Source organism: Hoplias malabaricus, chromosome 8, assembly GCF_029633855.1.
Source record: "Hoplias malabaricus isolate fHopMal1 chromosome 8, fHopMal1.hap1, whole genome shotgun sequence".
NCBI lineage: Eukaryota > Metazoa > Chordata > Actinopteri > Characiformes > Erythrinidae > Hoplias > Hoplias malabaricus.
Genome location: NC_089807.1, coordinates 19087432 through 19111233, shown reverse-complemented (window position 1 = coordinate 19111233; position 23802 = coordinate 19087432). Strand labels below are relative to the sequence as shown.

The 23802-nt window shown below is 39.7% G+C and overlaps 1 protein-coding gene across 2 annotated transcripts in view; it reads left to right on the top strand.

The window, feature by feature from the left end:
- Positions 1-8863: 8863 nt before the first annotated feature.
- The window catches only part of lingo2b (leucine rich repeat and Ig domain containing 2b), a 34061-nt gene continuing 19122 nt past the window's right edge, over positions 8864-23802 (top strand). The window contains exons 1-2 of one of the 2 annotated variants that reach the window (XM_066679622.1): positions 8864-9096; positions 16752-16816. The gene's annotated coding sequence lies outside the window, so the exon portion shown is untranslated. The remainder of the gene's footprint in view (positions 9097-16751; positions 16817-23802) is intronic. The other variant, XM_066679620.1, reaches the window with a different exon arrangement.

The following is a 23802-nucleotide window of genomic DNA, read 5'->3' as shown; positions in this document are numbered from 1 at the left end:
TACCTTTTTTGTCCACTGTGCTGTCATTAATCAGTGTACGACTTAATACTATAGTCTTGTGATTTCAGAAGATTTATAGAGGTGATAATATGAAACTTCTACTCTCTTTCAAACTGTGAGACATACTACCCTTTGCAAAAAATGATGTAATCACTGGACTTTTCATCTGGAATTTTCATCAAGATTTTTTTTTACTTTAAATCAAATTTACAAAGCAGAGATATGACCAAGAAAAAGTATTTAATTGTTAATCATCTGGTTTAGGGAAACATACCTTAAACAAAGTTACTTGAATTCATTGCGTAATGTTTCCAGATCAGTTAGTGAAAAAATTGATAGAATGATGAGAGTGTTTATTCTAGGTGAATAAATAATGGAAGCACCTTGAATACATAAAATACCAGCATAAGTCTAAAGATGCCAGTTAGTCTGCAGATACAAGGAACTGCTTGCAGACATTAATCAGCTGTTGGACTTGGTGGATTGAATGAAAATATGGCCTCCACATGTTGATTACATGGAGAAAAAATTTCCTCAGATTCTTGCACTTATCCATTTTTCCTGCAACCAACACTTTAATCTGAAGCAATGATTTTTCATTGCTGTGTTATACCCCACTGATTGACAGGTGCCACTGTAACAACGCAATCAACGTTATTCACTTCACCTATCAGTGATTTTAATTTTGTGGCTGATCATTGCAGGTGAGATATAGAGTACTCTAGATGCTGAAGAGGTTTACTTAGTTTAAAAGTAATTTGGCTGCTGCTTTGACAACTACCCTAGAAACAAAAAAGCACAGGATGTTCATTAGCCATTCTGCTGAGAAGCAGCAAATGAGGGGGGGTCCTCTGAAGCGTGGTGTTTGCCTGCTCTAAATTCACGGCTACAGAATTCGTAATGAGAAACATCTAAATCACTTTCATTGACCCCTATATACTCAGACATTCTACTTATTAGTCGGTGATACATATTTGGCAGATTACGCACTGTTGGAGACTCAATTGCCTCGCTTATTTAAAACAGTTCAGAGCGTAAATGTGGTCTAGCTGTAGTTCTTTGTTGAAACACATACACATTGTTCCTAGGAAGCTCAGTGCAGGTCTCGGTGGATGACAGCAAACTATGGAGCTATAAAAATACTGTAGGAACAGCACATTACACACCAGAGACTGATGGGTGGTGGGCTTTATATGGACACTAAAAAAACAAAAACAAAAGACCCATCAGCACATCTTAATCATAACGCCACACACAGTATTCACTGCTATGGCTACTTTGAAGAACGGAAGTGTTGCTGAAAGGAAACAAAGCACATTCTTTTTAGATGACAAGAAATGATACAAAAAAAATCTTAAGATATTTTGTTTACTGTTAAAACGTTTCTAGTTTATTACACGATTAAAACTGAAGAAAAAAAGCGGTTTGTTTGGCCACTAGATGGAGACTCGTTCCAATATGCCCATTTTCTCACTGGCTCAGAGTCAATGCCCATAGGACCCGCCTGAGAGAACCCGCTTGTGAGTGATCTGACATTTTAATGGCTTTTTAAAAGGCTTTCTGGGTTACGATAGAAGGGCATCTACACTCTTTCATTTTCTGAATAAGTCCCTCCATAACTGACAGTTGGCCAAATCTAAGTAGCCACATAACCCAAACAAGGCTGTCTTGTGTTACACTATGGGCTATCCATTACTCTACAGACAGTCTGTCTAAATTTACTCTAGACCTTTTGTTCATAGACAGCATACACATTGACAGAAGTACAATCAAACTTTCATTCTGAATACAGATAGAGAGCTACAAGGATTGAGAACATTCACTGATAGAGGTCCTGTAACCTGTCTGCACATTTTCCTGGAAAATAAAACCTTAATAAAAGCATGTTAAGGCCAGATTCCTTGCTTACAAAGAATCTAAGACCTGTTAAAGCTGTTTCACTGCATCACCTTGCTGAAGGGAGGCGAGCACTCTAAAACAGCAGCTATGTCCTTTGGGTTACTTATTTGCACACTGTAGAGTCTAAATGAGGTTTTAAAGTCACAGACATACACGCACTAGCCTAATTTGGTCTAATCAGGCCTAATGATTCTCACCCACACACCGACCAGTAAATAAGGCTCATATCCCACAGCACTGTGAAAAGATTCAGGATTGAAGATTCATTATTGCCACATGATTGGATTTGGATTTGGAAAATAGTTGGATGAACCAATGTTCATTCTCTGTTCTTATATTCCAGGATTAACATTTATTAGAATGACTCAGCTGGCAGCAAATAAAAGCTGAACGTCTTAGCTAAATATAAATAATTTCAATGTCATAAACTATTTGCTGGACTTCGTTATAGAAAATTAGTGTCGTTTTGTATAGTCTGACCATAAAAGGCTACAATTTCACAGAATAATAAAACATCTAATAACCTTGCACACCAATACGGTTATTGAACAAATCATGTTTGGGATGTTTAATTTATCATTGTCTTGTATTGAAGAACAGTAATGATAACTATAAACCTGGGCCTTGCCAAGTTAAAATTCTGATTTCATTCTGGGTATAATTTTCACTTGAATGAATATTACGTTTACTATTTAGTGTATTAAGCATTCTTTTAAACAAAATATTCTTAAATTATTAGTATTATTAAATTATTTAATAGGCATATATTTTAGCTTGAAAGTTGGGCAGCACAGTGGTGCAGCAGGTAGTGTTGCAGTCACACGTGGGTTCCAGTCCCGCTCCAGGTGACTGTGAGGAGTTTGGTGTTTTGTGTGTGGTGTGGCGACGGGAGGGAGCGGCCAAGAGAAAAGATGTTTGGATTGAAAGTTCTTTTAAAATTTAGGCAGACTGACTTATTATTTAATGAGCTACAGCTTAAATGTGAGAACAACTTCATGAATTTATTCTAAATTTAAATAAATAATTTGTTTCAAATGAGGGTCTTGCATCCAGTGATTCCAGGTAGGCTCCGGACATGCCGAAACTCTGAACAGGATGAAATGGTCACAAAAAATGATTAAATGGATTATTCTATGATTCAAACAAAATTTTTTATTCCCAGCTTGATGAATATTCAGCACTGTTTAAAATGCTCATCTTGGACACAGGAACTCATACACTAATGGTGCTTTTCCACTGCACAACATGGCTGGTCATTCTTCCACTATAGCTTCCCTGCGATATGGAGCTGGTGATGTCACAAAACCCCATCTCTTTTCAACCCAAGGAGAGTTTTAACATCTTTAAAACAGCTCGGGGCAATGTTATGAGCTGCTGTTGTGAGTCGGATAAAAACAAATGTATCTTCTGCTGTAACTTCCGAGATTTTAAAAGCAGCTAATTTGTGTTAACACCCAGGACTTGACATTTGCCAACATCAGCCATGCTGTACGCATTGTCCCAACCTCCTGGAACCAGACTATGAACATAAGCAGTGTCAGTTATGCCTCTGTGTAAAGCAGAGCATTTCGTCACCTTTGGAAGTGCCTCAAATGAAAAAAAGCCTATGGTGCAGGACCCTCCTGCAGTGGCCACATGCAGAGATTTGATGGATAAAAAGTGTATCTAGCATTGGCTACACTGAGGCTACATATTCCAGCAGTGCAAAGCCTATGCACATATGTGCTGTTTCAGCATACTGAGTAGGAGACATTTGCCATCACCAGGTATGCTTGGCTCAGTACTGTTTGCATGGGTCATGACAGGTTACACTGAGGGCAGTTACCTTAACACCAAGCAGCTTTTTGAGCCCTGGAGCTATATTACTCTCTCGCAGTAGTGCAGATAGTGCATCAGGCTACCTAGCCACAGACGTTTTATCTCTTGCTGCCATGAGCTTGAACATTTCACATTTGGTCTTTTCAGATGTAGCTCACTGGATTGCAAATGGACACCGTTTATCAAACCTATCCTAAATCGGTCCACTTTTGCAGCAAGAAGAAATCTCTTGCCTTTTGGAATTCTCCTGCCTTCCTTCTATTGGGGTTGGTGACATGCTTGCTTCCCTCATGCAGAGAGGTGTTTACTATAGACAGTTTGTGATGTCACAGAACCATCCAGAAATTCTGGTCAACAAACCAGGCTCAGGAGCACCTCGGCTTTTGAAGTTGCTTGCAACAGTGGTGTCCTTTAGGTATTTCTTCCCTGTGCAGTTAGGGAAACATAAATTGGTATGCTTGGACAATGTGTCAGCTGTCTACCACATGAATCAGTGTGGCAGAAGGAGGACTGATGAGAATCTGCATCCTGTAGATGTGGGCCTAGAGCATGTTGCTGAGAGCAGTTTACCTGCATGGGGTCTCCAGTAATACAGTGGACACTCTCACAATGCTCTGCCTTAAGGCCAGTGAAGACTACAACCTGACATGGTCTGGTTAAAGTGGGATCTATGTGGAGAAGCCAGAGTGGATCTTTCTGCTTCATTAGATATGACACAATGCCCCTTGTGGTTTTTGGAGAGTGTGTGGGACAGCCTGTTGGGCTGAGGCACCTTATGCTATGAGTGGTTGAGGAGCCCAGCCCACCTGGACAGGGTTTGTCTGAGACTGCATTTAGTTTTTTTGGTGGCCCCATGGTGGCTAGGCAAACCATGGTTCCTACCTCTCCTATAGCTGATATACAGGGCTTTGTGCCAGCAGAGGATTGTCAGAAGTGCTTCTGTTGTAGGCCACAGGCTGTCCCTCTGTACTCCTTGTGATGCTGTTGGCAGTTGTCATCGACTCCTAAACATTGCCATGGCTGTCAGAATGTATGAAACATAAAGCTGGTTACATATGCATATTTGGTTATGTAAATAGTGGCCAGGCTTCGTAGTCACTGGAAGGGGCAAGGGGAACCCGATGTCTGAGGAAGCACAGTGCATGCCAACCTTATATACTCACGCTGGGTCCTTGTGCTGTGTCACGTTTGTAACTTCATTGGTATGCACTCTCAGATCACCAGAGCATGGCAGAGATATATCTATCCACTGCTAAGATCTGCCCAAGCTGTCATCCAAAATTCATATAACCAGTTACATTTCGACAATATCCAATAAAAACATCTCTCCAAAAATAAAAATTTTTGAGGAGACGTTAAAAACCTTCTTAACTTTCAATTGAAGTCAATGTAAGAATATTTTATTTCAAGTAATTTTGGAGCATTTCTATTGGTCCATTCATTAGGACATGTTCACACAGGACAACTGCTGTGTTCAAACACAGTAAACTAAAAACTAACAAAAATGGAGATATATGTTTTTCGTTGGACATCGACAATATGTAACCGGCTTTGTATTAGGGCCATTTAACATTATGACCAGGAGTACTTAACCCTGCTATACATTCCCTTCTCCCCATGTCTCTTTTCATGAAGCTACAAATAAAGACACGACAAATGTGTAAAACAATAATACATCAGAATATTAAATAAGCAATAAATAAATGCATGAGTGATGTAAATGCTGTTTTTTCCTCTCTCGTGTTAGTGACTGCCTGAGTTTTACATTCTCTGGTTCCTGCTGGTGATAAGCTGATGCCAGTCTCGCGCTCTACTGCAAGCATTCAGTGTTGGGCGCTGTGGACGGATCGGCTCGTGGCGGGAATCCCGTGAGGCACTGATGGTTTCCCATGGCAACGCAGCGGCGAGTGAGTGTCTGCTTATGGAGGGTGAAAGAATCTTGCTGAAACTCTCCCTGACGCTTCATATCAGTCAGCCGCTTGGAGAAACACAAAAGCAGAGCATGGCCCCCAAAGCCATGACTCTTATGGAACCCTACAGCAGTCCACATTCAAAACAAAATCTAATATCTAACATGCCAATGCATCCCTGTGTCTGACTTTAATTTTCCCACTTCTGTTTGCCGATTGTGGCTAAAAGTAAAAATTCAACTCGACTAATGCCATTTTCATTTGCCATACAAGCTTTTGCAACACAGTAAAACAAAGGTTGCCTATCTCCCTCCCCTCTGCAAATCTTCACGCTTCTAAAAAACATCAAAGAATCCACCTGCCTAATGAATTCAGGTCATATGAAACTTGTTTATTTAAAACTGAATGTGGACATTATTTATGAGCCATGAGGCCTAAGATGTTCAACAGAAAAAGTCCTTACCTCCATCTGCAGTGCCATTTTCATGTTTAATCAAATCAATCTGTCTGTCTCTCTCTCTCTCTCTCTCTCTCTCTCTCTCTCTCTCTCTCTCTCCCTCTATCCCTCTCCCCAGTCTCACAATCAGCCTTCCCCTGGGGCACTGAACACTCATCAGAGAATAAAGTGGAACTCATCCATCCAGCTGCATGCAACAGGCTGCTGTTCTTTACAGTGGTCAGCCTACTCAAGAGCATGTGTCCTTTTCACAGGCTGAATTGTTTTGGCCACTGGATTGACCCTGTGCCGACTTTGGCATCAAGACACAAGATATGATAGTTTGGGCCTTGGGTTCTTGTGTTAGTATTACCGTGAAGCAGCGCATGTACTCATCCTACTTAGTAAATATGTGAGGATGAATCTGTTAATGCCAGCTTCTGTAAGTCCCGTGTGTTTTGAGCTTAGAGCAAGCCCAAGTGTACATTTTAGCTTTCATTTCTCTATCATTGGATCAGCCTAGAAGTGACAGGAGATAGAAATAGCCCATTGCTGCTGTCACAGACAGCACAGTCTTTCTCCATTTCTGAGATTTTGCTTTTTCTACATGTATTGACTGTCATTTTTATACACAGTTAGGCATGTCAAAGAGCTATAGAGAGCTAAATTCCCAGTTTTAATTAGAACGGAAGTTCACTGTGACATTTTTCAGTTGAACTTTGCTCTAAGGGCAGTCTTTATAGGGCTACAACACAACACAAAAGGTCCTCATGGCATAGCATGTAAAAACGACTGATTTTTTTGGTGCAGAAGGTAGTGTCGCAGTCACACAGCACCAGGGACCTGTAGGTTGTGGGTGACTGTCTGTGAGGAGTTGGTGTGTTCTCTCCATGTCCACGTGGGTTTCCTCCCACAGTCCAAAAACACATGTTGGTAGGTGAATTGGGGACTCTAAAGTGTCAGTAGGTTTGAGTGTGTGTTGCCATGTGATGGACTGGCGCCTCCTCCAGGGTGTATTCCCGCCTTATGCCCAATGATTCCACATAGGCTTTAGACCCACCGTGACCCTCAACTGGATAAGGGTTACAGATAATGAATGAATGAATGAATGTGCTCAGTCACATAATGCTGCTGGTGTGACACAGCCTACATTCTAAATTTCTAAATTGGCTGAATTAAATATATACATCTATTTTTTGTTGAAGGCATGACATTTGATTCGATTAATTACATAGCATCTTATAAAGTTTGCCTTACAGTAAGGTATTAATGTTTCTGATTTTGGAAAGAAGGATTTCCTGTCAGCAGCAGTGCTTGATACTGTTTCTGCCTTTGAAAACATAGTGAGAACAAATGTTCTGGTTTTGCAGGACTGTACACTACGCACACACTTTTGGTATCTTCCAATATCAGCTGCTCCACTGCTGTACAGTGCATTAGCTCACCATCCATCCATTCATCTCAGCAAAATTCTCAACAGGAAAGCCCTTATTGCATAAATGGTGAATTTCATTGGTCTTTATTCCTTTTGGATGCCAACATAGAGCCATTTATGTCATTTAGGCTGCAGTTTGAGACCGTGTCTGTTATGGAGTGCTATCTATCATCAGTGATGAGGTAAAAGTGCTAGAGTCAGACAGGCCGTCAGTTAGAGGAGCGTAACGGGGCTTTCATACTGGTGGTACTTTCCTTCTGTTTCTTGTCTCAGTACTACTGTAGAAAGTGTTGGAGTGTGTGTTGCGTCAGTGCTGAAGATGGTGTTGTAGTCCTTGTAATCTGAGAGAAGCAGGCAGCTTTAGGGCGTTTGGCTGCAGCTATTTTAATCTTAAGGCTGGAGCATTAAGTCAGTGCACTGAGGCAAACGGTGGAGCTGCACTCCCTCAGGGCTGCCGAATATCACTAATAATGCTGAAGAAAGGAATAGGCACAATATGTGAATTATACTGAGAAATGTATTAATTTATGTATGTATGTGTGTGTGATAGATTGTGTGTGTGTGTGTGTGTGTGAGAGAGAGAGAAAGAGAATCTGTGTTTGGAAGTGTTCATATTTCCATTTACTTTCTTTGTTGTAGTTTTTTTTTTTTTGGGGGGGGGTGGTTGTTTGTTTTTAAATGGGTGTTTGCATATACATTGATAAGCTTAATTTTTCTATTGTCTGTAGGATTCTGGAAACAATCACTCATATATGTTTATGATTATATAAATATATATCTGTGTGAGTGAGAGTGAGTGAGTGAGTGAGTGTGAGCATTAGTTGGGTTTTCCTTTAGTCTCTCCTCTCTGTCATTCACCCTACTTTCCCTTCATGGCTGAATATCTCCATGACGACCCCATCCTCTCCATCTCTTCCTATGTCTCTCTCTCTCTCTCTCTCTCTCTCTCTCTCTCTCTCTCTCTCTCTCTCTCTCTCTCTCTCTCTCTCTCTCTCTCTCACACACACACACACACACACACACACTCTCTCTCTGACTCTTCTGCTCTCTCTCTGATTGTCTCTTTCTCTCGGTCTTTCTCTTCCTCAATCTCTCGATCCTACTCTCTCTCTCTCTCTCTCTCGGTAGTGTGCGTCATACACAGGAAAAGTGCCTTATTCCCCCGTGGAACTCAATCTACCCCCCCCCCCCCCCACACACATACAGACGCACACTCACCTGCAAAATCCCAGCTCCTCTTTGCTCGTCACCCTCACGCTCAACACACACATACACACGCGCACATAGGAGAGCTTATTCACACTCTCTGAATAAGTGCGCGCTTCAGAGCCGGTAACGACGGACGGAGGGAGAGAGAGACGCAGAGTGAGAGAGATAGATAAAAAGAGAGAAAAAGGTAGAGAGCGATAGAGAGAGGGAGGAGATAAAGTCTTATTGTTCTCGAGCAGCGTGTATTGGAGGTGTGGCATCTTCCGGGCGTTGTCGTGGAGACGGAAGGCTGCCCGGGTGCTGTTCTCACTCTCTCTTTCTCTCCGGGCTGATCACTAAGACGCTGATCGCAGGGAGGCTGATCCTTATGGCAAGAGCCGCAGCCACAGGTAACCAGCACACACACATACAGCTTCCCGCTGTCACTCTTGTGCACAAATTCAGCGGACAGTGTCATGTGTGCCGTTAAGTGATTTGACTCGGTGTCCAGAAGACACCGAAAGTGTGTGTCTCTGTGCCTATTTGTGTGTATGTGTGTTCTTGTGACAAAATACAGACTGTATGTGTGTGGCAGGTACAAGAGTGGATCAGAGGTGTGTGTATATATGTGTGAGTTGTGAGTCATAAAGAGGGGAGATGTGGTGATGTATTCTGCCTGTGGCTTCAGAGAGAGATGCAGCAGATTCCCACAGCGCACACACTCCTCTCCTGCTGCGCTTTGAGAAATAGAAAAGAGGAGAGGGAACTGTGTGTGTATCTGTGCTTGTGTGTGTGAGTGTGTGTGTTGTAAATGCAAGCATGTCATATATTCTAGATGTTTGAGGAAGTGAATACAGTAATAAAAACTATGAAAAGTATAAGTGTGAGTGTGTAAGCAGGTACTTGTATATGTGAGAGCCACAGTGAAGAGCAGACATTTCCTAGAAAAGCTATGAAAACATACTGTGTGTGTGTATATATATATATATATACTGTCTATATAACCAGTATTAATTACAATTATGGCATTTTACCACTAATATATCCAGAAACATATATCACTTATACATCAGGAAACACCTGTGGATGTTTTTTTCAGATCAGAAACAGATTGGAGCATGATTTAGACTTTTCTAAATTCAAAAATTTGAGTTTTGAAAACTACTATTTAATCTATTGGAAAATAAAAAATGTCATCGCCAGTTTGATATATATATATATATATTGATTGACTGGGGGTTGGATATTTTATTAAAAAGCTTTGGAGAAAACTGTGTGTGCGCTGGTGAGCATAAGTGTGTCACGATCCAAGTGTGTCATGGACTGACCTGATAGTTCCTTCACCTGCCGTGTGCCTTGGTTGGTTGTCAGCATTGATGTGGCTATGTTGGCTGTCTTTTTCTCTCTTTCTCTCTCTCCCTCTCTTGCTCTCTCCTCTCGCTTACTACACTCACACTGCCTTGTAATCTTTCCCTCGCTTTCTCTCCCTTTCACTTTCCTTACATTTTCTCTCCTTCTCACTCCTTCACTCCACTTCGTCTCTCACTACTTCCCCTTTTGTCTGTCACTCCTCTCTGCAATTTTCTCTCTCTTTCTCTTTCCTCTCCTCTAAATCTCGCTCTGTATCTTTTCATGTCTATACCCCTCCACTCCTCCATTCTCTCTTTCTCCCGACCAGAGGTGGTGGGACAGTGATGGATGCTGTTCCCCCTTAAAGAGTAAAAAGTCTGAGGACAAGGGGGACAGCTCAGCTCTGTCGGCGAGAACATAGAGAGATAAAAAGAGAAAAGCAGATGAAGAGCCCCCACAGATAGAGTCAGAAACAGAGGCTGGAGAGAGTGAATGAGTAAACGCATTAGAGAATGAATGAGTGTGTGTAAGCATATTATTCACTTCGCCACAGTGCCGGTTAACGAAGGTGTGTGGGCCAACCGCATTCGTTTTAAATCTTATGAGCTCAGTAGATCACCCAGATTTTGAAGAGCATGATCACAGAAAGTGATACAGAAGGAAAAGGGCAGAGGGTGGAGACTGTAAAGAAATGTAAACACAATAAAAATAAGACACAACCTCCACAGTTTTCTAGAGACATTTTATAACGAGAAAAAGCAGCCCGTTTAAAGTGCAGCTATTACATACACAGTTTGTACTGTTTCCTTTGAAAAACATTGTCTCTAAAATGTATGCTCTGGTTCAGCTGCACCTTGCTCAGTGCCAAGCATCAGGCTAAAGGGGTGTAAAGCTGTGGATTGATATGGAGCTCATTCACTTCCATTGTCATGAGTTTGATTGGCATCTGTGACCCAGTTCTAATTAGTAAATATCAGTACTTGACCACATTCATGTTTATTTGTTTGTTCAAATTCAATCAAATTCTCAATGCAGTGTTCTAATTTCTACTGTAAAGCCTCCTCTGAAGCAAAAGAAGGGCAACTCCGCATTAATGCCCTTGATTTCAGAAAGAACACCGTAAAAGCGAGTAGCTGTAACATAACAATATAAATGTGCTCATGATGGTATGCATTTTAACTTCTTATAGATGATCATGAACTGTACAGTGCTCAATGTATTTAGAAACACAACATTCATTATGGATGTTTTTGTGCAGTTCAGTCTGTTAGAATTCAGTGCTAATGAACAGGATACGTTCTGTGTTGGGTCACGAGCGCAGCTTATCACTGAAACGTGTTAATTAGAAAATCTCTTAAAATTTGAACACTGCCTCTATTAAAGAAAATAACAACCTGGTCGTGTGAAAAGTAACACAAAAAAGTATCATCCTGAACTAGACATACAAACGTGTTAGAAAAACCACACATTACATGTAATCTTTCACACATCCTAGAGTGTAAATTAATTACAACGGATCCAGGTTAACTGTGCTGGAGTGACATTAGCACTGATAGGGGTTAATTTGACACTGACCGTGTTAGTGTGTAACATACAAATAAGAATGTTTGTCTATTCTGGTGACAGAAGGTTTAGTCGAATCCTATAAGCACATAGACATACTCTAAAGTGCATGATCCTGTTAGAATGCTCCAGGAAAACATGGATCTAGACAGCCCTGATGTGTCTCAAGCACTGTTGTATAATATTTATTATTTTGTATTATGCATCATTATATTTCATTAAGGTCAATAGGAAATCAGAATTGACCTTTTTCACCTTGTTAGCTCATGTCTCAGTCCTATTATGCATGATTCATTATTTTACTCCAGTCTTCAGTAGCTGTAGCCTTTATATATATATATATATATATATATATATATATATATATATATATATATATATATATATATATATAGTATGAAATGTGTTTTATTTCTAAAGCAACACCTAGATATTCCCTGTTGTTGTAGGTTAGAAAGTAGGTCAGCAATTAATAATAATAATAATAGAAGAATTTTTACATATATATCTATATAAATTGTTGTGCCTGTTTTACATAATTTTCCATGTCAAGAATATATTGTTTAGATATTTTTATAGCAGGGGACTCTCAACAATCCCTTTTCAGCTCTCGTTGCTCACCAGCATGTCAACACTGTCACATATTTACACAAACATACTCAACTCGCCTTAATTACTATAAGACAAAATTCATGTTTTCTGAGGGGCTTTGACTGTGTAGATTCTTTGCCCACTTCCATTATGAGCTTTGATTAGGGTAATGTGCACCACTGGCTGAAGGGAACTAACATTAACCAACAAATCATGTATTGCCATCCTCTTCCGCTAGCACTGGATGTCATTGAACAAAACATCTCTGTAGCTCAAGTTTTTTTCTTTAAATCTGTTTTATTAGAAATGCATCACCCTATAGACATACCATGTATAAAAACCTTTGGTTCCCTCTGACTTTAAGCACAAATAAATAAGTTATGAAAGTGTTACATATGAAACTTGTTTTTTTGGCCGAACGGTCCAGGCTTTGTGAAAAGCCTCATCTGATGGTGAGGAAGGCAGTGTTTGTGTTGAGAAAATGGAACATAAAAGAGAGCTTTGTGTTTGTGCACATGGATGTGTGAAAGCGAGAGATGGCCAGTGAGAAAGAAGGCATTGTTCCTTGTTTGGAAATAAAGGACTTTGGTGTTTTCAAGAAGACTCTCCTCTAGATCTCTCATCAGCACGGCTCACACTTAGAGGCTCAGGCAGGTTGTGAGAGTGCTTAGATCTAAGAGGAAAGCTCATTGGTCTATCAATCAAATCTGATTTTCACTAAGAGCCAGTGTGCCTAGTGCTAATGTGACTTTAATGTTTATGGCCAAAACCGTTAAATGGATAATCAGTCAATAACATCATGAAGCCTGTAACAACATTGACCAGGCTCATTACAATGTTCTAATCACTGATATATGAGACAAGGTGCTCTTTATATCTTTTATTAAGCACATTATCTACTGTGGGAAGAAGGATCATAATTTTATTATATGGCTAAATATGCCTTATTCTTTTATTGGTTAAAAAAATTCCAAATAATTGTTGATCATTTTGTAATAGTGATCCCAATAACTTTTCAATATTTTCTCATATTCTAAATGTATAAAAAAATGACACATACAAATAAATGAACTTCACAAATAAAGAAGGCAAATTAACTTCAAAATGCAAATGAAGTCCGTACACTGCTGTTAATAGCAATGAGTTGTTTTTGGACCTAATCAAACAAACCAAAGGACTTGGTATTCACTGTTTGGTATTCACCAGTTTCACTAATTGCATGCTAGTCCACATATCAATGAAATAGTGGCCACAAACACTGAGTAATGACCCTGGGGGGTTTGTTAAGCACCAGGCTGAGCTCCAGCAGCCGAGCTAATAAGTCTGACAGTTGAAGTGACTGGCGTTTGATATGAGAAATCTATCTACAAGTCTAGGCTATTCTCCAAATTACACGCTGCGCCGTCAAAAGTGGGATTGTACCTGTCAGTGTGCTATCAGAGTTTTGTGTTTGGTATGGGCGGTGGAGGCTGAGTTGAGGGTATGATACACAAAGCCTTCAAGTAACTCTGGTTGGCTGTCAGATTTAATGGTAAAAATGCTGCTCTTTGTTGCTTGAATTCAGGAATATTGAAATGTTCTGATATTTATCTTTGTATAAACTGACCTTTGCATCTTGAGTATAAGGCACTATGGCTCTGTGGAGAAGGAAAGGTAGGATGTCAAGGTTTTACCTTTATGGCATGTGATTTTTGTTGTCAAGCAATGTTATAATTGTAGTAGGGCTTTGTTTCCCCGAAAAGACAGCTAACATTCTCAGTCCTTGAGCAGTGCTCTGTCATATGGCCTCACGGCTGGTTAAGGAGGAGAAACCTTGGAATTTGGTCTGACCGAGCATGTGTTGGCGCCTTTTAATTAGAGGCATTATTTTAGAGTACAGACGGCACATGTCTAGTTTAGCTGGCCCCTAGTGGCCCCCAGGAACCTCCAGAGTGTCCTCAGGGGGGAGGGCACCAGCAGCAACAGGCCTTTTAAAGGGAAAATGTATTCAGATTTTCAGCGCTGTGATTCATCATTTTAATAGCCAGGTTTCAGAACTCTTTATTACTTTCCAATATTTTCCATCTGATATTGTTTTTTTTTAACCACCCATAGTCATCTATGCCAGTGCCCTAGTGGCCAGGAATAAATTGAAGTTATGATCTCTGTGTGAATGGGTCTCCATGGTTGAGTGGGCCCTGTAACCATACTTCTGCATGCAGTTCACACAGCAGCCTGGCTGCCTGGGATCACGTGAGCAGCTCAGTGTAATCATTAGTGTATTTGTTACTGTGACCGTGTTTCTCAGCAGCGCTCGGCACAGGCGTTTGAACGCAGGTATTTGTTATTCTTGCTGCCTTGTTAGTTTGTTTGGGAACAAACCATTCTCCGAAGTGTCCAAGCCCGAGAACTGTCCCATTCGCAATCTGCATTGTGTGCATGTATTAGCATACATCAGCCCACAAGCTGAATATGTATGTGCAGACGTGTGCGGTCTGTCAGTGCCGCTCTGTGTGCATGTGCGTGTGTGTGTGTGTGTGTGTGTGTGTGTCAGAACTCGTCCGGGATCCATACGCTTCAGCTACTACTGAAAGTACTTTGTGGCGACTCAGCCAAAGTGCTTCCACTGTGCCAGAAATGTCTCCAAACATTTAAAAACTTTATTTATTTTACTGTGGCTGGGAAGGTTTAAGGTTGGGATTTGATTGAACAGCCTATGAACTGCTGCTCTGAGTGGACTGAAGCATAAAAATACAAACTACATCTCTTGTGAAGCCCAAAAAAATGTTTTGTGCCCTACATTGCTTTTGTGCTAATTTGCTTCAGATATAATATTAATTGATTAATTAATACAGTCATTAAATAATGGAGGAAATTGATCATTGAACTAATGGTGCCATTCTTCATGATTTTTTTTTCTTTTCCTAATGTGATTGTCCCTTTTTGAAATCTCATTTCCAAGGCTTTTCACAGTTTATTCAATTTCATATAAATTTTATTATATACTAGGCAGCAGATTTAAAGAGATGGTAATAACCAATAGTCTGATGACACTTTGCACTGATAGGTGTGGTCCAAGAAAATGAGCATAATGACCATGGTGCCATATGATCTGCAGAATATAACCCATCACAGATTTGAAAACACATTTCTGACAAGCAGGAAATTAAAATATTATACTTTTCCAGTGGTAGTTTAGAGTCATAGGTTGAAATAATATTACTAATTGTTTGAGTGGAGAATATTTTTTTTATTCAGGATTTATGGGGTTATGTCACAATCATTATTTTTTGTGGCTTTTCAATTCAAGGGGAACAGAATGGGAACAGGATTTAATCCTGTCGTGAGCAATAGCCTCTTAGCAAAAAAGCTACACAGAAGCCATAATGTGTGGAAGGCTTAATGAAGCATAGCTTTTATTAACAGCATAATTTTACAAAAATAATAAATAAATAATGGTGGCGCAGCAGGTAGTGTCGCAGTCACACAGCTCTAGGGACTTGGAGGATGTGGGTTTGAGTCCCGCTCCGTGTGAGGAGTCTGTGAGGAGTTTGGTGTGTTCTCCCCATGTCTGTGTGGGTTTTCTTCCAGGTGCTGCTGTTTCTTCCCACAGTCCAAAAACACACGTTGGTAGGTGGATTGGTGACTCAAAAGTGTCCGTAGGTGAGAGTGATTGTCGCCCCCTCCAGGGTGGGTCCCCACATTGCGCCCAGTGATTCTGGGTAGGCTCCAGACCAACCGTGACCCTGAATTGGATAAGTGGTTACAGACGAATGAATGAATAAATATATATATAGAGAGAGATTCTGACTATTTTGTCTACAATATTGGAGTTGAACAAATTCTGCTTTTAAGACACTCTCAGGAGTGTAGAATATACCCACAATGGTTTAAAATAATGTTTTATGGAAATTATTTGATTTGTTTTTGTCCTCAAATATAAATTTGACAAAGGCATACATAACTGGCCCCTGGAAAACAAATTAATGTGTTTTATTTTTAAAAAATGATATCTGACTCTGAGTTAAAACAGTGTTAGCCATTTAGTTAGCCAATATAAGACAAGCTTTGCACAGGCATTAAAGAGTGCACAGTCAGTATGTACTATCAGCCTTGGTAAATCCCAATAGCTGCATTATAGTAATGTCCTCTGAGCATTTTGCTCTTGGAAAGGGAAAGACATAATAGTATGCAAAGAGGCAAAAGCGCAAGAGAGCAGGGAACTCCATTTTGATCTTATTACAGATGCTAGAGGTGCAATTTACTAAATCACAACAGTCCATTTTTAATGCTAATATATGCCCTATTATGGCAAAAATATTTGTAAGTCTGCCTTCAGAGTCCTTATTTAGCTAGCTTTTCAGAGTAAGAATACAGATCTCATTTCAGTTTTTAACAGTAGCTAAAACAGAGGAAATCTATTATTAGGTCTTATTCTGAGAACAATCATAAATATGGACCCTTGTTGTAGAGTACTTGCATATTCCTGTAATGTTTCGATTTAATTGAGTCTTTTTGAATTTGTAGAGAAGGCTGTATTCCTACAGTCCATATCCACATTAACAGCCTGTCTTAATCACAGGATCAGGAGGTAGGAGTGTCCATGTGTCAGCTAATGTAACAACGTGAGCTGTGGACAGGACAGAGGTGGGTAGTACTCATTATATTTACTCATGCACACGTATTTTGGTAAAACATTGATGTATTGGTACTTTCTTGAGTATTTTCAAATACCTTTACTACTGAAGTACATTAGTGAGTCACTGTTTTGCTGGTGCCCCTCCAGGGTGTGTTCCCACCTTGCGCCCAGTGATTCCGTGTAGGCTCCGGACCCACTGTGACCCTGAATTGGATAAGCGGTTTCAGACAATTAATGAATGAATGAATGAATTAATGTTTTGCTGGTGTGCTGCTTGGTGATTTAATTTTTAAGAAAACAACACATCCTTCCAAACTTCAGTTCCTACACTGAGAGATAACTCAGCTGTTTTTTGCTCTTACTCTTACTACTCCTAATTACCCTAGAAACAGTACTTGTAACTGTGAGTATGGAGTGAGACAACTCTACGCAGTGTTGAGACTGAAGCAGTATTGAGGTTTTGAGATGTGGGTTTAAATGTACATTTATATTTAAAAAATGGTTTGGCAACATTCAGGAAGCTCTAAGTCAATAAATACATTTGATTATTGACTTACGATTGTTTTCTCAAAATACTGCAAAACATCATTGTCTCATTTCCTTTTCCATTTGAACAGTCGGCCATCACATGCACTTCCACAGAGCTATATGTTTTATTCAGTCCTACAGTTCATTGGATTACTCTGTGCTGAGAGCTGGAGGGCTGCAGCAGGTGTGTGTTTTATCTGTGTTTGATGTGCTGCACATGTACTGTGTCACCAAGCTTCCTTCATCAGGAATTTCAAAGGTGCATTTTTGCTCTATTCTAGTGCCCATGCCAAAGACACTTAAGGCCCATAACAGTAATGCACTGCATGGCAGCCAATCCCAACTGCCCTTAACAGAGTGGCATCGCTCAAAGGCTGCTGTCATCTTAAGTTAATGCCCTCAATACACCGACCAGGGAAAAGGGAACACCAAGCCAGGAGCCCTGTGTTACAACAGTGTGCAGAAAACAGAGCAAGCACCATAAGAAATTTATAAAAAAAAATGTCAACATGTGATGTGCTGAGGTGCGGAATACATAGAATGATGAATTTTAATGATCTCGTTATATTCACCTGGTATTCTTCCCTTCCGTCTCCATTATGATCTATTTAAATGCAACATCATTCATTTCAGGGCTAAATTTGTGCATTTCTTTGCATTTATGCATTTTTTTGTTTTTAGATTTTAGAACCCACTGCTGTTTATATAGTGTCAAATTTGTAAAAGGAATGAACCAAAATAAAGGTCAGAAAATATTTTGAATAAAATCGTTTTCCATTAACTTATATTTAATGAGAAGCATTTTATTGGCTACTCCTGAAAAATACCTGGAAGTTTTGGGCTGATAGTGACATATACACTAATCAACCGAAACTTTAAAATGACCTCCTTGTTTCTACATTCATGCTTCATTCGATCACCTCCACTTGACCATACAGCTGCATTTTGTGCTTCTACAGTTTTAGACCGTAGTGTCCCAAAGACTCCACACATGCTAAAGAAGGCTGGGGAGAGGCGTAGAAATAAAAGACTGTAAGAGTCAGTTTTCTAACCAAAAGAAACTGGATGAAGCCAAGGAGCAAGCCAGACTGAACATCGATGTAGCTCTAGAGTGTTTTCTTATGCCTGAATCAGACATGAGGTAGGTAGATAATGTTTGAACATAGTGCCTTGGGCTCCTCACAGCTTGCTTGCTCTCTCTGTCACAAACATAAGAGTGTGTGAAGAGGTGTATGCTCACTCTCTATGAGTAGTGGAGAGTCAGGCAGGAACAATGTCGCAGAATTATATTTGGTTTTTCCTGACCTGCACTGCTGTTAAAATGGTGGTGGTACACTCAGAGTTATTCTGTACCTTCAATTAGGGAAGATAATTGTATTTTATTCTATTATAATTCTAGATTTAAAAATTGTGATTATTTATATGCCCAATGTCATTTCCAGAACACACATTATATTTTTTATTTTGCACAGTTCAATAAAGAATTACCAAAATGCACCAATTTACATGTCTTATGGTGGAACTGACTGCAAATTCAAGAGAACAGAGCTACCTTTGCATGAAATTAAATGCATACCAAGAGTGCTACAATACTAAAAAGCCTAAGTTACAAATGAGCGTCTCTGGTGAAAAAAAAAAAAAAAAAACAACAACAATAAAAATCTTACAACTATGAGCAAGCTACAGTTAGCTTTTTACTCAAACATACCGTTCCACTTTAAAAGAAAAAAAAAGACAATATCAGGCTTCAATCTGTACATGCTACAACATGGCTTCATAGACACAGAATTTGTCCTATAGTGTATCATGAAGAGGATAATCAATTGACCCTCCCATTGTATCTTGGCAAATGCACTTTTATTGACATGTGACCACTCTTTTTGGAATCATCCATCATTTCCTCCAGACTGTTAGAAATGTTAAGCAAAAAAACAAAGGTCTAATATATTTATGACGCTTGTTGGTGATTTACCCTTGTATAAATCCAGTTAAAACATTTAGCTAAATATTAGCCCGAATCGTTAATTAGCAGTTATTTACCAATATGATGACTCTGGGGCAAAGTGAGTCAAGTACTGTGGGGTAAACTGAACCAGTGAAATGATGCGCTGAAAAACCTACCTCAACCTCAAAATGTTGGAGGAACTACAAGAAGGGAGCAACAATTCATATTTCACTATAACCTTTCTGAATGTTTAATTTGTGTTGGCTGTAGTTTCGCTCCCATGTTTCCAAAAGCAAATAAGGATTTAAAAAATTTTTTTTTAGGTTCAGTCACTACAAAACCCAAAATGCTACAAAACTAAACATCTCGAGGTACAAATGAGTTTATGAATGAAAACTTACAGACAACTTAAACTTCAGCCACATAAAACAACCGTTGTTTTTTCCCCTCAAACATAGTGTTCCAGATGCAGAAATTCTGAACATAAACAAACCAGAGAGAACAGCAGATGTTCCCCAGACTCACTGCCATTGTTTTATTTAATTGGAAACATCCTGAAATTAGATTAGATACTTATGATGTGCTTCTGCCTCACTTTACCTTATATATTTAAGACTACATAAATAAAAGGCTCACTTTTCTTTACTCTCATCTATTTACATTTCTCAGTAACAGCTTCTTGTCAGCTCTGGTTAGGGTTAGGCATGTAGAAGGTTATGTTTAAGGTTAGAGTTAATCTCTGCATATTGAATGTAAGTCAATGCAATGTCCCTTAAATACATAGAAACGTTTGTGTGTGTGTATATGTGTGTGTGTGTGTAGTGAGGTGAGGGTTACTGCCTTCCTGTCGAGTATTGCCTGGAGGGTTAATTAGCATTGCAGAGTTGATGTCTGGAGGCAGTGTCGTCCGCTCATCAAACCCAGTCTTTGTCTCTCTCTCTCTCTCTCTCTTTCTCTTTTTCTTTCATTTTGTATGTGAGTACTCTTTGACTGGAGGCATCTTCTGTGAATGCAATACAGAAAACAACACAAGCACAAATCTGAACAGGACATAGGCACACACACACACACACACAAACACACACTCAATCTAGATATGCAGTGAGAGGGAAGAAGAAACCTGTTGGCCAAACATCAGCGTGTGACTGCACATACATTAGTGCTATTAGGTAATGCAGGCAGGTGGAGGGATGAATGAATCAGTATGTCTAATTTTTTTTGGGAGGATGTCTGTCATTATTTTGCCCTATGTTCTGCTCTATTTCAGATTCAAGCAGTTTGCTTCATAGCTTAATAAATTTAATATCTTCAGTAATTCACATTCCACTTCCTATTTTATTTCTGTTCTCTTGCGTTTCATATTTTTAAATAATATATGAAAATTTTCCACCTGGTTTAGAATTTGTTTGCTTAAGGTGGCAGTGTATGCTCAGACAAATGAACAATGGATGTTTGACTCATTAAAGCCCAGAAAATATCCTTTAGGGCTAAATTACATGGAAAATAACCAACATGGATGTACTCAAGCGACACTCGTCAATATAAAGGAGGCGTAGAAATGAAAATCAGCTTCTGGATTAGTAATGAACACACCAGAGTGTGGCCAGAATGAGCGCGTCAGAGCTGCCGGAGCTGCTGTTACTAATCCACAATGACAAATGTGAAAAGAGCTGCTGAGCCTACAGCAACTTCAAGAAGCCTGGAGAAGAACTGCTGGCTTCTCAAAAAAAAAAATCCTGAAGGGGGATTTAAGTATGTCCTGGGCAAAGGATGCATATATATGTGCATGTTTTTAATGTTTATGTATATGTGTATATCTAATTATTATTCCTTTGTATGTGTGCGCATGGGTGTTTGACTGTTAGTGTTTTTAATCCTTGTGATATAAAGAACAGCTGCTGATAGGCTGAACAAACACATCAAATGGGCATCAAGCCCATCAAATGGGGCCATGTTCCATCAGGCATTATGTCATGCTCCCAGAGTTACAAAAGACAGTTTTACAAAAGTAATGCATGCATGACAATGCATACACAATTAAAACTTTAATACACAAAAAATACTCATTTATATAATGCAAAAACATGCACTCTCACTGCATCCTAAAAGCTGCTGCTGAGTTAGGACAGTATCTCTTTCTTTCTAAGTATTCATTAGTAGCCCACAGGTCACTCAGATGTAGTTGTCCAACAAGTCTATGTAGGTTCCACTTCTTGTAGATGTGTCAGAAAAAAAAAAAAAAAAAAAATATATATATATATATATATATATATATATATATATATATATATATATAAAACCACTTGAGGCAGCAAACTTTTATTTCATTTTATGGAGCTGGAAAAGGAGAACTGTGGGTAAGTGAGGGCTTGTATACTCCAGTGTCTCTGAGCTGCATTTCTCTGCTGCATTTGAAAGATCCTTCACATTGGAATGGTCTTTCTTGCCATCACAGTTGAAAATGAAGTCCATCTTGCTAGCACCCCAGACTTTGTGAATCAGATTATCTCTCTCTCTCTTTTGCTCTCTCTGACTGCTGCTCTGACCAGCTGTCGTTTTTTGTGCCTCATTCAAAAATCAGTCCAGTCTGAAATGTTTCTTGTAACTTCTATGTGAACTGGCAGCTCTGAACAGCTGTAGGCTGAACTTATGGGCAGGAAAAATATAGTAGTGTGCGAAAGTTTCAGGCTGTAGGCTTTTATTAGCTCAGAAAGTAACAATAACCTTAGAGTAACTATACATGTTGTTGGGCAGCAAACTGGTGCAGCAGGTAGTGTCTCAGTCACACAGCTCCAGGGACCTGGAGGTTGAGGGTTTGAGTCCTGCTCCGGGCGACTCTCTTTGAGGAGTTTGGTGTGTTCTCCCTGTGTCGGCGTAGGTTTCCTCCAGGTGCTCCGGTTTCCTCCCAAGGTCCAAAAACCCACGTTAGTAGGTGGATTGGCGACTCAAAAAAGTGTCCATAGGTGTGAGTGTGTGTGTTGCCCGGTGAAGGACTGGTGCCCCCTCTAGGGTGTGTTCCTGCCTTGTGCCCAGTGATTCCGGGTAGGGTCCAGACCCACCGTGACCCTGAATTGGATAAGGGGTTTCAGACAATGAATGAATGAATGAATTAATGTAAATTTTTAGTGGTTTTATGCATGCAGTGTTACATACTCTCTTCACTTGTAGCCTGTGCCAGGTTTTGGGCATTAGTATTTTATTTTATTAAATTAAGCACATGCTTAGAGAATCTGGCTGGAGAAATCATGAATTTAAAGTATGTTTTTCTTACTACTTTGTGACATATACATTTTTTTATTTTTCAAATAAGTTATTCTTGTTCTTTTTGCTGAATTAGTGACAGTTTCTTGAACTCATATTTAGAGTATACCTATAACATAATAGTATTAAAACACTCACCCTACCTGATCTCTGGGGACACATGAAACATATCGAAACTCAGGGGGGCTTGATTGACAGGTGGGCTGCTGTGGGTCTGCAGCACCAAAGAGTTTCTGTGTAGTGTGTGTGTGTGTGTGTGTCTGTGTGTGCAGTGTGGGACGCACAGGGAAGTGAATGTGTAATAACACAGAGATCAATAGCTGGAGTCAATAGCGCTCCAGTGGGCTGGATCAGACTCCCATAGAGATTCTAGAGAAGCCTGTCAGAAGCATTATAGCCAGAAAACACAGGGCCCATACACACCACCTAAACTCAGCTATGCCTGTACCAAATCATCATCTAATGTAGTTCAGCATGTATTTTTGACTTAAACATGATGTGCAAAGACCCTGCTGGCAAGACTATGCCTGTGTGTGTGTTCGTGTCACAGAGAAAACCACCCACAACATACTTTATTAATGTATATGCATATATTTAACTCTTACATGCTTATTCTTACTTCCTCTACACTGCCAACAGTCGCACAAAAGCACACACGCACAGACAAAAAACTCACATGAACACACACTGACACATGCACGAGCACAAATGCCCTGTGGGAGATGGGTGTTTGGCTCTCAGTGACTGTGGTGGTTTCACTCAATGAAAAATGGATGAGCCTAAAATTAGATCAACTAAAATTAGACAAAGTAAGAAAAACCACAGGCTTCAAAAATCCAGCTCTTAGTAAGCGAGACTCTGTCACAGAGAGGTGATAAACACAGAGATATAGCACAGATAGAGATATCTAGTGATTTTATTTTATACCCATCTGCAACAAGATGAAGGAAATCCTCCAATTTGCCTCCCAAAGCTTCGGCAAGGAGCAGAGTGAGGCTTTAGATTGACGCTTCTGTCAGGGTTTGACATCTCTGTAAGAGTGATCTGGATGAAGGAGTATTGGAATATATAGATGCATTCAATGTTTTGTGCTCTGCTCCAAAGCACAGGTAGGGCTATACATACTTATAACACATTTAATCCCTGCCTTCTGAAGAAAAATTTGATTTGAATGTGTAAAAAAAGTCAAGGTCGAGGTGAATCCTACTGAACGTTAAACAATAAAAACATTTGGTAGACTTGATTTTATGTGAAATTCAA